This window comes from Bombus affinis, chromosome 13, assembly GCF_024516045.1.
Source record: "Bombus affinis isolate iyBomAffi1 chromosome 13, iyBomAffi1.2, whole genome shotgun sequence".
NCBI lineage: Eukaryota > Metazoa > Arthropoda > Insecta > Hymenoptera > Apidae > Bombus > Bombus affinis.
The window spans coordinates 1,007,231-1,021,075 of record NC_066356.1 but is presented as its reverse complement, the minus strand read 5'-3'; the positions used below and the strand labels follow the sequence as shown (position 1 = coordinate 1,021,075).

The following is a 13,845-nucleotide window of genomic DNA, read 5'->3' as shown; positions in this document are numbered from 1 at the left end:
TGCACTGAAATGCCGCGATAATTGACAAGAGTTGCTACACGGATGGTGATGTATCATGAGAACACCCTGGGGTCCAATACATTTTTGCCTTCCATAATTGTACACTTTCGTGTGTGAAAAAGTCCAAAGCACGGGGATGATTTAAACGTAAATTGCTTTTTTCCTGAGCACACTATAGCTTTCTGTTTGATGAAAAATATGATTTATAAATACGTAGATCGTTAACATTCGCTGAAACAACAGAAACGGACAATTACGCTCGATTCACAACGAGAACGTGGTATCTTTTGAAATGAAATTATTTACGGTATTGTTTAAAGAATAGAAAATACAAAGTACGTGTATAAATGTATAAACGTGATGTCTATTTATTATTTATACATCGTACTGACTTCCTGCACAATTGGGACGTATCGATAAAATGCGCAACCGGTTTAAAGAAAATATCAGATGTCCACAGTGATATTTCAAAAATCAAGATTCCAACTCGCACCGGGGTTTGTATTCTTCGACGTAGCATTCGACGAAGGTATTCAAGCAGCTCGTTTGGTCGTCGAAAGGTTGCCGAGTTCGAGGCTGACTTCTAAGGGCTAACATTCTCGGCGCTGATAGTCACGCTGCTGCACGTACGGAGTTTTACGCAAAAGCAAAGAAACGAAAAACTTTCTGAATCGTCTGGTTTCGAGGACTTTTGCCAAACAATGTAGCAACTGCAAGTTCTATGAAGCTTAACGAATGCGATTGCATTCACAGAAACATTGCGATCTCCTTGTTTCCATAATAACCAATCCCGATAAGGGAAGCGACGCACTTGAAAAGTTTTATTCGAACAAAGATCTCAATTGAAATTCCACTGAGAGACATTTCGAGCACGTTAAATGTAACATTTTAATTGCTAGAGGTAATTTGGTCTTAGCGAGGAATTTCGCAGAAAGAAATTAGTATCAGAAAGTTTGTTTGAATCAAAGTATATGCGTATAGCGTTAGAGGGTGCATCCGAATTACATCGTCGCTGAAAGATTGAAAGAGTTCTGCAAATTGCGAGCTCCTGCTAACGACCTGCATGACAGATTCTTCAAGTACCTCGCGAATTACAAAATTATCATGAAGGATAATCGCGTGTGTAGTTTCTTTTTTTACGGGCAGAAGAAAAGAACGCAGGGAGAAGGCAGTGTTTCATTGGTAAAACGAAGAAAACGAAGAAGAGTCGTGGTTCCGTTCATGGGTCATGAATTGTAAAGCGTCGCTGTTTATATTCAGACATTCGAGGCGGCGTGACCACGGTGTTTCGTGCCAGCTTCCGGAAAGCGATATAAAGAGGAAAGCGAAGCGACGACGTTAAAAAGGATCACCGAGCCCTGCTCGAGAGAGATCCGGCATTTTAATAAATTGAAATTCAACTGCGAAACGAAAACGGAAAGCGTGTACCGTGTACCACGATGGGAGCTCAGAAATACCTGGATGTATACGGTAACGTGGAAAAATCTTGGGTCATCTACAATAGCGACCTTGTAATGACGACTAATCATATTGTTAGGAAATATTTCTTCGACAAATTATCAATAACTCTGGAATAGGACGCCTCGTAAAAGGAGGATTAAAAAAAATAAGTTATTGCGTGGTACCGTATGTTGAAAGTGGAGTATGCTGCGCTTATTTTCGCTCTAGTTTATTAGAAATTCATGCGTTAACAATAGAGATCCAATAGAGAGTAAATTACAATAGAGAATAAATTAAAAAATGCGTTTGCCATACATTCGTGATGGAAGATTGTTAAAGAAAATAAAGCCACTATGGGAAATGGTCCCTCTTTTTTCTTCCCGCAAATTATATTTTCGAGTAGAACTCATGAATGCCTTTAATCAACAATGTGCAACTACAGCATTCATTTAATTTGACGGAGGAAGAACATTTTTTACCATGCATATATTCGATGGACTTTATTATCAACTAAAAACTTAAGAACTGAAAGTTTTATAATGTTGCTAGTTGCTCGTTAGATTAGTTTGCATAACAATGCAAGTTAATATCCGTGGTGATCGTGTGACGCTATTCTGTGGGATATTTTCCACGTCCAGTCATATCCTAGTGTTGCATTATCTCATATCTGCTTCGTTAGACGCGATATTATTCCACCTTGCCTCTGTTAACTACGTTGAGAAATTTAATACGTAATCAGGTAGGCAGCGATTATTTTCGATCGACTAGACAATTCTATGAATCTATCCTTTTACAATATTATTTTTCGCTAAATCGTAATCGTATCACCTTTCATTGAATTAATTACTGAACACTTTGGTCATTACTAGGTAAATAGATCAAGATACCTATGTATATCGATTTTACATGAAGTGATGTTTCTAAAATGCAACGCGTGTTTGCCATATCGGAATATTACTATTTTTAGTTCGATAATTTTGCAGATTATACAATATATTATTTGTATAAGTATATTGATGAACGTAGAGACTGGACTAAATTAGAAATGTAGTACTGTGCATATTAAAAGAACCACAATATGCGAACTGTGTCGCAGAGTGTATAGATGATAAACACGTCGTAGAATGTACAGCCCCGTAGAATGATGTTTGCGTTAAGTATCGTAGTGTGGAAAATTGTTCACGTGGAACGTTGTAGGGAAAATACCACCAGTTGGAATAACGCGGAACATATTTCATAGCTACCGCAACATTTATCTGGCGTAAGGATTTTTTTCTAGAATTCCGTAACAAACAGAGTAAAGTTTTCTAACCTAACAATTACCGATTTGGGAAATGTAGAGGTTCATAGAAAAAATTGAATGTCCCTTTATTAGATATTTATTATGATCATCGAATTTGAGTTTGATATTTTTAATTGATGGCAAGAGCGACGCCCTCGTCTTTTCTTTTTTTATTCTATTACAAAGAACAGTGAATCGAAAATAGCATTGTACAATAGCGACAATAGCGAAATTAATTCCGAATTTTGCGTAAGATAATAGCGTTACAAGTAAGAGTTGTTTTGTAAATTCACAGAGTATGCGAGAGCAGCAATTATGGTTCCCGGTTACAATTCAAAAGAGAAGCTGGATCTCGTTGTGTTAGCTGCAGTTAAGAAACTACAATGAACAATTAGAAATGAAACATAAATCGAAAAAGAGCATGTGCATTGTGTTGCTCCTGGCGGAACACAGAAGTTCGCGTATGGTGAACTTAAATTAGTTTCGTGCGATATGGTCCAACTTAATCTCGGAGGTGCTGTTACAGTGACCAAGTTAACAAAAATAGAGCAGAGGCCTGTTCCTCCCTTTCTCAATTAAAACTTTTATTCTTTCGCATTGTGATTTCAGTTTTATGCGTACAGCCGTCACCATACCGGTAATAATATTTTTCGCGAGGCGCGTAATTGTTCTCTCCTTTGAATTATACGAATAATTATTAGTTCAGTTAATTTAAAGTAATACCGCCATGAATACTGACAGTGTCGTGCATCCGGAATTACATGGCTCGTGGCGAAGATTACGAAGAGGATGAAAAATACATTTGAAATAAAAATAAACTCGTTGAATCGTAAATTACATGTACAGTGATGTATGTCACAGTAACTAAAGTTGCGACAAATGTGGAATTCGTCTTTCTTGTATAAGAGAATTGAAAAAAAAACATAGCAATCACTTTCGTAAATTTCACAGATCGCACTTCGTAGTTCTTTTGAAGAAATGAGACGGTTTGTTTAAGCTGGTCGATTTGTATGCAGTCGAGGGGCGTGCGAACTCTCCACATTTTTGCTACTTGAACGAAATTGGAAAGTAAAGCTGTGAAATACGAATGATCTGCACTGCGACGTCACGTATCGAAAATCCATTAATGGGTATGTCACGAATAGACACGGAGATAAAAACTTCAGCTAGTGTTTCGAACGCGTGGCGTTGATTCGAAAAAGCCAAGGATTTCTCCTTAATGACACAAAAATTTTGACGTTCGCGCGACGATGAAAGCGTGAAGCAATTTTCCACGTGCATTGGTAACGTCGGTCACAACCGAGATAAACTCGAAGTTATACCGCGGATGATCATACGCCCATGCGTGAAATTTGAGCGTAAAAAACTATACAGAATATACATGTCCAAATGGTCGGATTTTTATTCATCATACTTTTACGATTTTTTAAACACTGTATTAATATTTCTCGACAAAATTCGGTATAAGATTTTATCATTTCCGTTCTCATTTAGGTTGGTTATCGACATTGCATTTTTAAGAAAGACAACAATCTGCTTAAAAGAGGAAACATTCTTGGCGTGGCTAGATAATAAGAATTCAGCCTATATTTCGCTGTCAATTACTTAGAAAAAGAAGACAATAAATTTGAGTAAAAATGGAAAACTATACGTGCGCTATAAATGAAGGAAATTTTCTGTTTCAAAGACGTTGAGTTTTAAGGCATTGATACTGCAACGTAGCTAATTTGGGTCTGCTTTTCATGGAGCTGCTATCGTCTGAAAAGGAAGTCGATTCCGCGGGCGCCCCGATGAACTTAACGATGTTGGTGAATGATCTGTTACAAACCTACACCCAACAGAGTCATTTACCAGAATCCTTGGGCTTCTTTCGTAATTAATAATTGAAAACGTCGAGTAGCTGAGAAGACCGCGGTTCGTGATCATTTTATATATATTAGGTCATCCCATAAGTTCGTGCCCACTTTTGTGTATACATTTCATGTGCCGATTTATAAACATACGGCGATAAGAGACCACTGTACTTGAGCTTAGCTGGTCGAGGACAGGCTAGAGCAGATTTTCGTGGGTATAAGATCGTAATATAGTGAACATAGTGACTTCTAACAGTAAGAAATCATGAGTGAAATGCGTATCCATTTTCGACGTCTCATGTTATATGAATTTCGGAAAGGAAGTTCTGTAACAATTGCCACGAAAAACATGTGCTGTTTACGGAGAAAATGCGCTTTCATCTCGCACCTGTAGGAAGTGATTCCAATGTTTTAGAGCTGGGAATTTCTGTTTAGAAGACGAGGAACGCTCCAGGCGTCCTCCTCAGACAGACGAAGATAAAATTCGGGATCTTATTGAAAAATCACGAAGTTTGACAGTTCAAGAGATGTCAAATGTTCTGAAAATACCTAAGACAACGATTCATAGATGTTTAAAAAAAATGGGGATGGTGTCAAAGTTGAACGTTTGGGTGCCCCATGAACTTACGGAACGGAACCGTCTTGAACGAACGACAGCGTGCATGTCATTACTTGCGCGTAATAAACATAAGCCATTCCTTAAACGCCTGGTAACTGGTGATGAGAAGTGGATACTTCACGAAAACCCTGAACGGAAACGTAGCTGGTCCCAACGAAATCAGCCACCTCAACGCTGTGCAAAATCAGGGTTACATCCACGTAAAGTTCTTTTGTGTGTATGGTGGGATTATAAAGGAATACTCTATTTTGAACTTTTATCTAGTGGTGATACCATTAATTCATACAAATATTACACTCAGAAAAATTAAGGGAAGCACTAGCTGAAAAACGACCAGGTTTAGTGAATAGGAACTACGTTATCTTCCATCACGACAACGCTAGACCGTATGTCGCGAAAAGCGTTACAAAAAAATTGTCTGAATTTAATTGGGAAATTTTACCACATTCCCTATATTTCCCAGACATTGCCCCATATGATTACCATCTGTTCAGAGCATTACAACACTTTTTAGTAGGTAACAAATTTGAAAATATTGACATTCTCAAAAATAGCTTAGAAAATTATTTTAAAGAAAAACAAGAGAACTTTTATCGAGACGGAATAATGGCCCTACAAGAAAAATGGGAAGAAGTTGTACAACGAGAGGGGGATTACATTTTTTCATGAAACTGAAATAATCTTAACATATATAACCGCTCGAAAAACGGCACGAACTTATGGGATGTCCTAATATATATATCTTTATATGTTATTTTCTTTCTTTATATGCTCCTTTATTAACTTCATATGTTATTTTCAAACAAACGTGTCTTTCTTTACGACTGGGTCTATTATATATATTAGGTTGTTCGAAAAGTGTCGTTCTTTTACAGACACGTCTTTTACAACGACGCATCTTTATACAAACATGAAACGTAATCTGTCGAACGTTGTGATCTTTAGTTTGATAGAACAAAATGGATCATACGTAATTCGATAAAATGATATAAAACGGAAAATGTTGCGCATTCATTATTTCGTTATAAAACGAAAGAAACTTTTCGGATGACCTAATATATATTATGTATGCGATATATAACGCAATAATAACGTAATAATATAAGCGTTATCATCATAACATTAATTATAAAGCATCACAAAGAACCTACATTACGTATTGACAATTTAATGAAGCTTCGCTACTATTTTGTAATTCGATATACGAATATCGTTTATTCCTTTCGCATTAAACAATCAACACTTCAGATTCTATTACTTATAGCGTACTGTACAATTTTATCTATACATATGAAAAAATTGATTTTGATTGAATATGCGAATAATACTCTTTCTAAATTAAGAAATCTGGAAGCTTGGCGGCACTACGCCGGTGGTGATCAACATCCTCATATTATATTCCGTGCAAATTTCTCAAAGCCAGCTACATGCTGATTTTGCGTCGATAAATAATACTGTTGATTATACGAAAGGGTGGAGGTAACGAGAAGTTCCAAGGAGAAGGAGAATTCGATATGCACAAATCTACCTTTGAATTCACAGAGATCGGATAATTCCCTTTGCCTTGGAATTTTACGTCCACTAATGGGAACTCCAAGAATTTCTTGATGAAGCTGAAAGAATTCTTTCAATTCTCGCAACATTTGTTATTTTTTCGCTATTTTCTTGCCAATGGACCGTACAAAATAAAGTTCCGAAGAAAAAGAAGTTCCGAAATCTCACGTCATAAGTTTAATAGGATCTGATCTATCTCACAAAGCAGCGGCACGTGAATTAATTTACATATAATGTGATAACGATCATGATAATCATCCTCGCTAAATACCACCACGTTTACTTCGACAATTTATCCGAATTTGAAGAATTTCTATGAGAAGGACAGGCTTGTTGATTTTGTATTATTTTTAGTATTTCCACTTCCAAGTTATTTCTCAATGGTTTTATTTCCGTGTATTTCTGTGTTCCAATAATCGTCATTCGTGATGGCAATCGGCGACAAAAAGAGAATGTATTTTATTTTCGGCTAGGGTTCTAATTTTGATCGTACAAATAACTTTCAGTCGGCAACTAGAATAATGAGAATTGCGGTTTGCGATTTTCCTAGGCTAGAAGCAAGGATTTTTTGGTTGCCATTTGTACGTACACTTATACATGGTGTGTGCACACGTGCGACATGCTAATATGTACAAGCACATGCATAAGCAATTTGGTGACCCACGTAAATGTTTCAAACAGATATTACGTTAGGTCTGCAATCTGAAAATACAGACAAACGAAGTACTGTTGCCTTTTTCGTTATTTTTCCTGACTTTTCTCAAAATGCTGCACTCTCGGTGCAAACCACACTTGCAACAGTTTCCTGAAATCTGAAATGTAAACATAGAAATATGCCACAGTTATTATCGCTTTCTGTTTCAAAATTTTTATTTTTTATTCGCGTAATCTTTATATTTTCGATGAATGAATGGCTCGCGATATTTGCTAATTCGTTGTAAAAGTATATATTTGCAAAATGCTTCAAACGCTTTCATGACTACAATAAACAGTCCTTGTCCAGTACCGTGACAATTAATTATAATTATAGAATTGTTATAGCTTGAAAATTTAACAGGGAATGCATTGAAAATTCCGCAATGCAGGCTACTTCACGTATACTACGAAGTTTAACATAAAAGTTTCAAATAAAAGCAAAAACGTTCAAAATGGTATTACAGTCATGCAAAATGAAAATTGTTCAATTTCAAAGGGATAATTGTGAATGACGTATATCCGCAGTATCCTCTTCGAATCACGTATGTTGCCAACGAATCGATATAATATAAATATATACTACAAGGCGCAACTTGTCAATAAGAATTTTGTCATTGTACAACCTGAAAATGAACAATTTCAAATTATTTCACTTGTCACGAGTCATGTCGAAATTAAATTTATAATTCCGTCAACTAAAGGTAATTGAGAAAATTAACTAAACATCAGGCATCTGTTTCGTAATCGTATTCGTCGAATAGATTTTGGGAATAAATTTTCAGTTTGTGTCGAATCATCAAAGAGTTACAGAATATTATACCTATTAGTCTATATAAATAGGAGCTTGAAAATGAGGATATCGTGAAAAATATTATTAAATAGCGTAAACTGAGTTAGTATTTAAAATTTGAAAAAATAAACTCTATAACATGAAAATTGACAGTTTGTATGAGACTTTAGTAATTGTATTTTTTTCAATAAAAGAGAATTTAAAGGGACCGATATTTACATATATGTATCTATATAACTACGGCAATATAAACGTATTCATTCATGGTGCTTGTATTTAAATCCGTTGACTAGCTTGTACAGTACATTAGAGCTTAATTGTGCAGGGGGCAATCCGCATGACAGCTGAATAATAAAATACTTGTATTAATATTAATAATAAACACGTGTTGTATAGTTTATAAATGTGAAAAGTAAATTCAACTTCCACGAAAATTAATTAGGTTTCTCCTTCTAATACATATTAATGGGCTATAGTTTATATAATCGATTGGGCATACAAATTTTATTACTTTATTTATTTTCTGTATGAATTTTATTGCTATATAGTGCGGTAGTTCAAGTAGATGATTACGCATATAGTATTATTTAGCTAGTTGAATTTTGTTGAACCATACACTGAAAACAACTGTATAAAGGAAAATATTTTGTCTCGATTTCATAATTCACTTTCGTGTTTCTCTATGAGTTTGAGAATTTGGAGATCGAACGTGACAACAAGTAATTTTATCGCTCCGTTTTCTCGGTGATGAATTTGTGATTTATTTCCGCAATTTGTTTCCTTTTTACAATGCTGTATCGTTATACAGCACGCGTGTTGTAACGCTGCACGTTCCACGCCAGAATTATCGATAAAGCTGCCGGATAAATATTTTTTTCGTTAAGGAGTTCATTTATTTGTTGCATAAAATTGTTTTCAAAAAGAAAATAATAAATTCGTTGAAAATTCAGACATTAATAGGCTTTGGTTAATTCATTCGACAATATGGGATTACTTGTTCAATTTACTTTTATTATATTATTTTATTTATTAAATTACATAATTTGAATAATTATTTGAAAAGATATTCTGCTCCGAAAAACAGGATCAAATTTTAAAACTGTGGCGCAGAAGAGGAAGAATACCACCTGTATTGAATTTTGAACTAAAGAACTTTCGTCCTGCTTCAATTCGTAGAACGAAGGAAGAAACCACCTGCGAGTGACAAGAAAATCCGAACTCCAACAATTTGCCGAGTTTTAAAAATCGGTAGCATTTCGATAGTACCAAGCGGAATATCTGGGCAAAAATTTATTTGCAGTACATCACAGGGATCACATGTCACGCAAAAATTATCGATATATCATTGGCTTGGTTTACTGCATCCTAACGGTAACGGCACTCGAAGTTTTCTCAAGAAATTGTAGGAAACCAATTATAAAAACTGAGAGCAAATTCCACTGATCATTTATTTTACTTAAACCTTTTCATTGATAACAATTCTTGAATACATCGAAAATGGAACAAGGAAATGAAACAGGAGTTACTTCGAAGAAAGTTTTCCCCGAAAGGGATCAAGCAAGGAAGCCCGAAAGTACTCGCTTAAACACTCGTTCGTACAACGCTAAACCTTCCGTGGAGCGTTTACAAGGGAAGCCGTATTTATTCAGTCGGCGTTCGGTGAAGCGGTTTGCGGCAACTAAAAACTCTGCAAGAAAATAAATGATGAAAAGAAAAAAATAAAAAGAAACAAGTACCAAAGAAGTATACTAGCACGGGGCAGTAAATTTAATTCTAACCGTCGTTTTAACACCCGTGCACTCGTTACATCTAGTAGTATACAAAGAAACCGTGTTTACCGAGTATACACAGAAAAATCACTTGAGGAAAGGAAAGGAAAAGAATCGGCGCTGGAAGAGATCAACACGTCTATCGTCTGATTGAAAAGATTCGTCTCTCGATTACTAGATGCGATGTTCTTCAAACATACCTGAAGTTCCTCGATGAGTCTGTATACCAATCGGTACACCGTCCTGTCAGTTCCTTCACCAGCAAGCAGTCTCTTCATGGGGAACCGTAAGATGCTGTCTCGCGCGCGCACCTACGATCATCCCTTTTCTCTTACCCCTTTGCTCTCAGAAGCTTGCACGATCACTGACTGCAGCAGAGTCCACACGGCGCTGCGACATTCGCAGTACCGCGTTTCCTCGATCGTTAACGCGAAACTCGTGCACCACGAATCAACACTGAAAGCTCGTTCGAGAAGAAAACGGGGTGTACTACCCCCACTCTTCGGGTCGGCGGTTCTCCTGGAGATTTTAAAGGATCGCAGAGGAAAGAGCGTTGGTTCGTGACGCGAGGAACGAGCGCACCTACCTCGAGGAAGCGACGAATTCGACTACCGGACGACGCCCGTCGACCGCGCAGCACCCTCTCGAAAGCGCGGTGCGACGCGCGCGCATACACGCGGGAGAAACGCACCGAAATCTACGAGGAACAAGTGCAAAGGATAAGGGTTGCTTCGGCTGTCACTGATACCTTCGACCCTGTGGTTCTGGCGAGTTAATATCTGAGAGCTTACGAATGGTAGAACGAAAACGTGAAACGGAATAATTTTGAAAATACTGGGTAATGGAAATGAGAAACTAGCAGTGGTAGTTTCTTTATATATATATAGATGTATATGTGTGGAGGTTCTTGATAAAAGATATGACAAGGAAAGGATTAATAAATCTAGCGCGGGGATTGAAAATAATGTTCGAGAGTAAAACATATGAAATACGGAAAACGCAAGGTAGACCGGCGCGTGTATAAATTCGCGAGAGAAACGGCCCCGAAGATGCAACATAAAGAAAATAAAAAATTTCGTGCGGTTTTTGACTAGATGTAGGAAAGAAGGTAAAGTTCGAATGCATGCATAGAAAGGTTGGAAAAAGAGATTCTGAATGTTACTTGCAATTTCTTAGAAAGTATCGACGAGTGAAAAGAAAATGAGATCTCACAGTTTTTATGCAGTCATGCGGATGAGTACAGAAGATGATATGTAGCTAGGTGCGTGATATGAAATCTATTGGATGGGAGGATAGAAAGGGAGAGCACGTGCAGTAAACTGAACTGAAAGAAAACAATAAAAAAAGATAAGGAAGATGTATTTTAGTAGCATGCGTGAGATTGTACATGTGGATGGGAAAAGGAAAGGGAAGCGACCTCAGTGCGCGTGATTGTGATAGTAACCCACCACCACTTAGTGTTCATCCTGCAAAAGGGTTCTACGAAAGTTCCCCGGATCCCCCTCATTCAACGTTTCTCTATCCCCAGTGTCGAACTAGCGAGCACCTTTGCGCAGTCTCCAGATCGAACATCCTGCCATTGAGAGCACGAAAAGCTCGGAACAACGCAGTGAGGTCTTCTGCAAGGATGAAATGTTCCGACACGTGAGAGTTTGACGGAACTCCTTGTCGATGAGATTTCTTGGTAAACGTGACTGCGGATACTGTACAGGCGAGTTCTGGGATGTAGCGGACAGTGCGATGAAAGCTATACGTAATATAAATCGTCTTTCACAAGATGTGTTGGCCGAAAAGTTGTGTGATCCTAAGATCCACCAGGGAAGATTTATCTAATTGTACTGAAAATATTTTCTTCGATTACCGTTAAACTGGAGACGTAATACGAACGCGAAAGATATCATCGATTAGTGAACTTCTTCAAGTTTTCGGTATCAACCCGCGAGTTATAGTTTAGAATTTGCAAGAAACGTTGACATTTAATTTTAGGAATATTGTTATCACGTAAAATGTAAAACTCAAACGTGTTAAGTTATATACATCTGATATAAGTAACTTTGATAGTTGTTGTTAATATTTCGCTTAATAAATCTTTTAACTACAATTTCCAACTCTAAATTTTCCGTTTATCCGCTAAGAACTTTACTGGTGTAATTATACAAAGAAGTATTAATAAAAGCAACGAATTATTAAAAGCGGTAGCTAGGCAAGACATGCAATATAATGGATGATAATCTGGAATCACGGTTTTTAATTTCAATGTGCTTTTATTTGAAAAAGATACAAAGTATAAAAAAATAACATAAAGGATAACAGAGATGCTCGAAAATTATCCCTCGAGAGAAACACGTTGCAACGCGTGAGATGTTCGCGAAGCTCGTCTAGCATCTTCTTTGTAGATACTTACATATGATATCACGAAAGAAAAATAAATAAGGGAATATTAGAATATTTCGTAAAAGGGATGCCAAATAAAAATTATTTACAGCTTAATGTGTTTCAGTAGAATTTTTATTATAGAAACAGAAAATCGTAGAAATTAAGTTAAAAGATGATATTATATGAAATTTAATGTATAGAGTCGCTGAATCGAATATCTAGTTTCAGAATAAATTACAAATATTACGATGGGACTTTGATCCTACTAACTGAGATAAGACAATTTTTAAGATCTTTTTCTATTCCATTCGCATATCGCGTACACAATAAGAACTTTAACGTACGCTGCAATGCGCAGAATAAGTGGCATTAAAAAGAGGCATTAAATTGTCATAGGAACGTGTTATACATAGTATAGCCTCTAGTCTCCATAAACGCTATAATAATGTGTGATACATTACACGACAAGATCGTTCTATACTGTAGAACGATTCTATATTGAACCAGAGTTCGTTATTATATTGAGCAGAAATTAAGTAATAATTAAGCTATTAAATAGAAGATAGAATTAATGATATAAAAGTACAAAAAAAATTGAGGAAGAAATGGATTAAAAATATTTTTGTTCATGGCCCGGATTAGCAAAACTCTGTTCCAACATCATAATTGGATAATGACATCATGGAATTGCAATGTCGAGTTCCATGATTCAACCTCTATCTCGAATTTTCTGTCAATATCTTATTTGGTTGTTAAATTAAAACTCAAACAACATTGTCCAGGAATTTCTCGTTACTGGAATTTGCACACGTGTCACATTTTACAACTGTACAAAAATGGTAGTCAGAATTTAAGAAATTTTTAATAAATATCTCCAAAGTACCGTGATGATTATAGAAATTCTCGTTATACATTCAACATCATGTTTAAAAATTTTTCTCGAAAGTGAATTGAAGCCTCTCCCTTTGAAGATCGTATCTTTTTTACCTTTCTCGTGGTCATTAAAGCGATTATTTACGCTCAACATATTCTATTTCCTTTTACGTCACGTTGGCGCTATATAAGTTTCCTTTTCGGAGTTTCTTTCTCTCCTTGTCTCTCGCGCGTAACGTCGTTGTCTATCTTTGTTCGACTCACGCCAACGTCAGGTCAGTAACGATACTGCATTTCACCGAATGTTCAGTGTTATACTGACTACGCGTTGGAGTAGACGTTTGTGCATATAGTGAGTGAGATTTTGTGGTAAGTTTGCATCATTTCCTCATATAACGTTATTGCTTTGTGTCTTTTTAAGAATTTTCGCGTTAATTATATGATGTAAGTAACTGAGTAGAGCGATGTGCCACGTTGAAACGAACGACGCAATTTACGGTTTCTCCATGGCTTGGCAAGGTCAATGGATTAAAAGATTGCAAATTCAATGTTACCAATGCGTTTTCTAGTGTTAAGATCTAAATTGTTGGCAA

General features: G+C 36.5%; 1 protein-coding gene across 2 annotated transcripts in view; it reads right to left on the bottom strand.

The window, feature by feature from the left end:
* The window catches only part of LOC126923074 (voltage-dependent calcium channel gamma-7 subunit), a 39,690-nt gene extending 29,101 nt beyond the window's left edge, over positions 1-10,589 (bottom strand). For both annotated transcript variants that reach the window (XM_050736103.1, XM_050736104.1), the window contains exon 1: positions 10,204-10,589. The gene's annotated coding sequence lies outside the window, so the exon portion shown is untranslated. The remainder of the gene's footprint in view (positions 1-10,203) is intronic.
* Between the last annotated feature and the right edge of the window lie 3,256 nt (positions 10,590-13,845).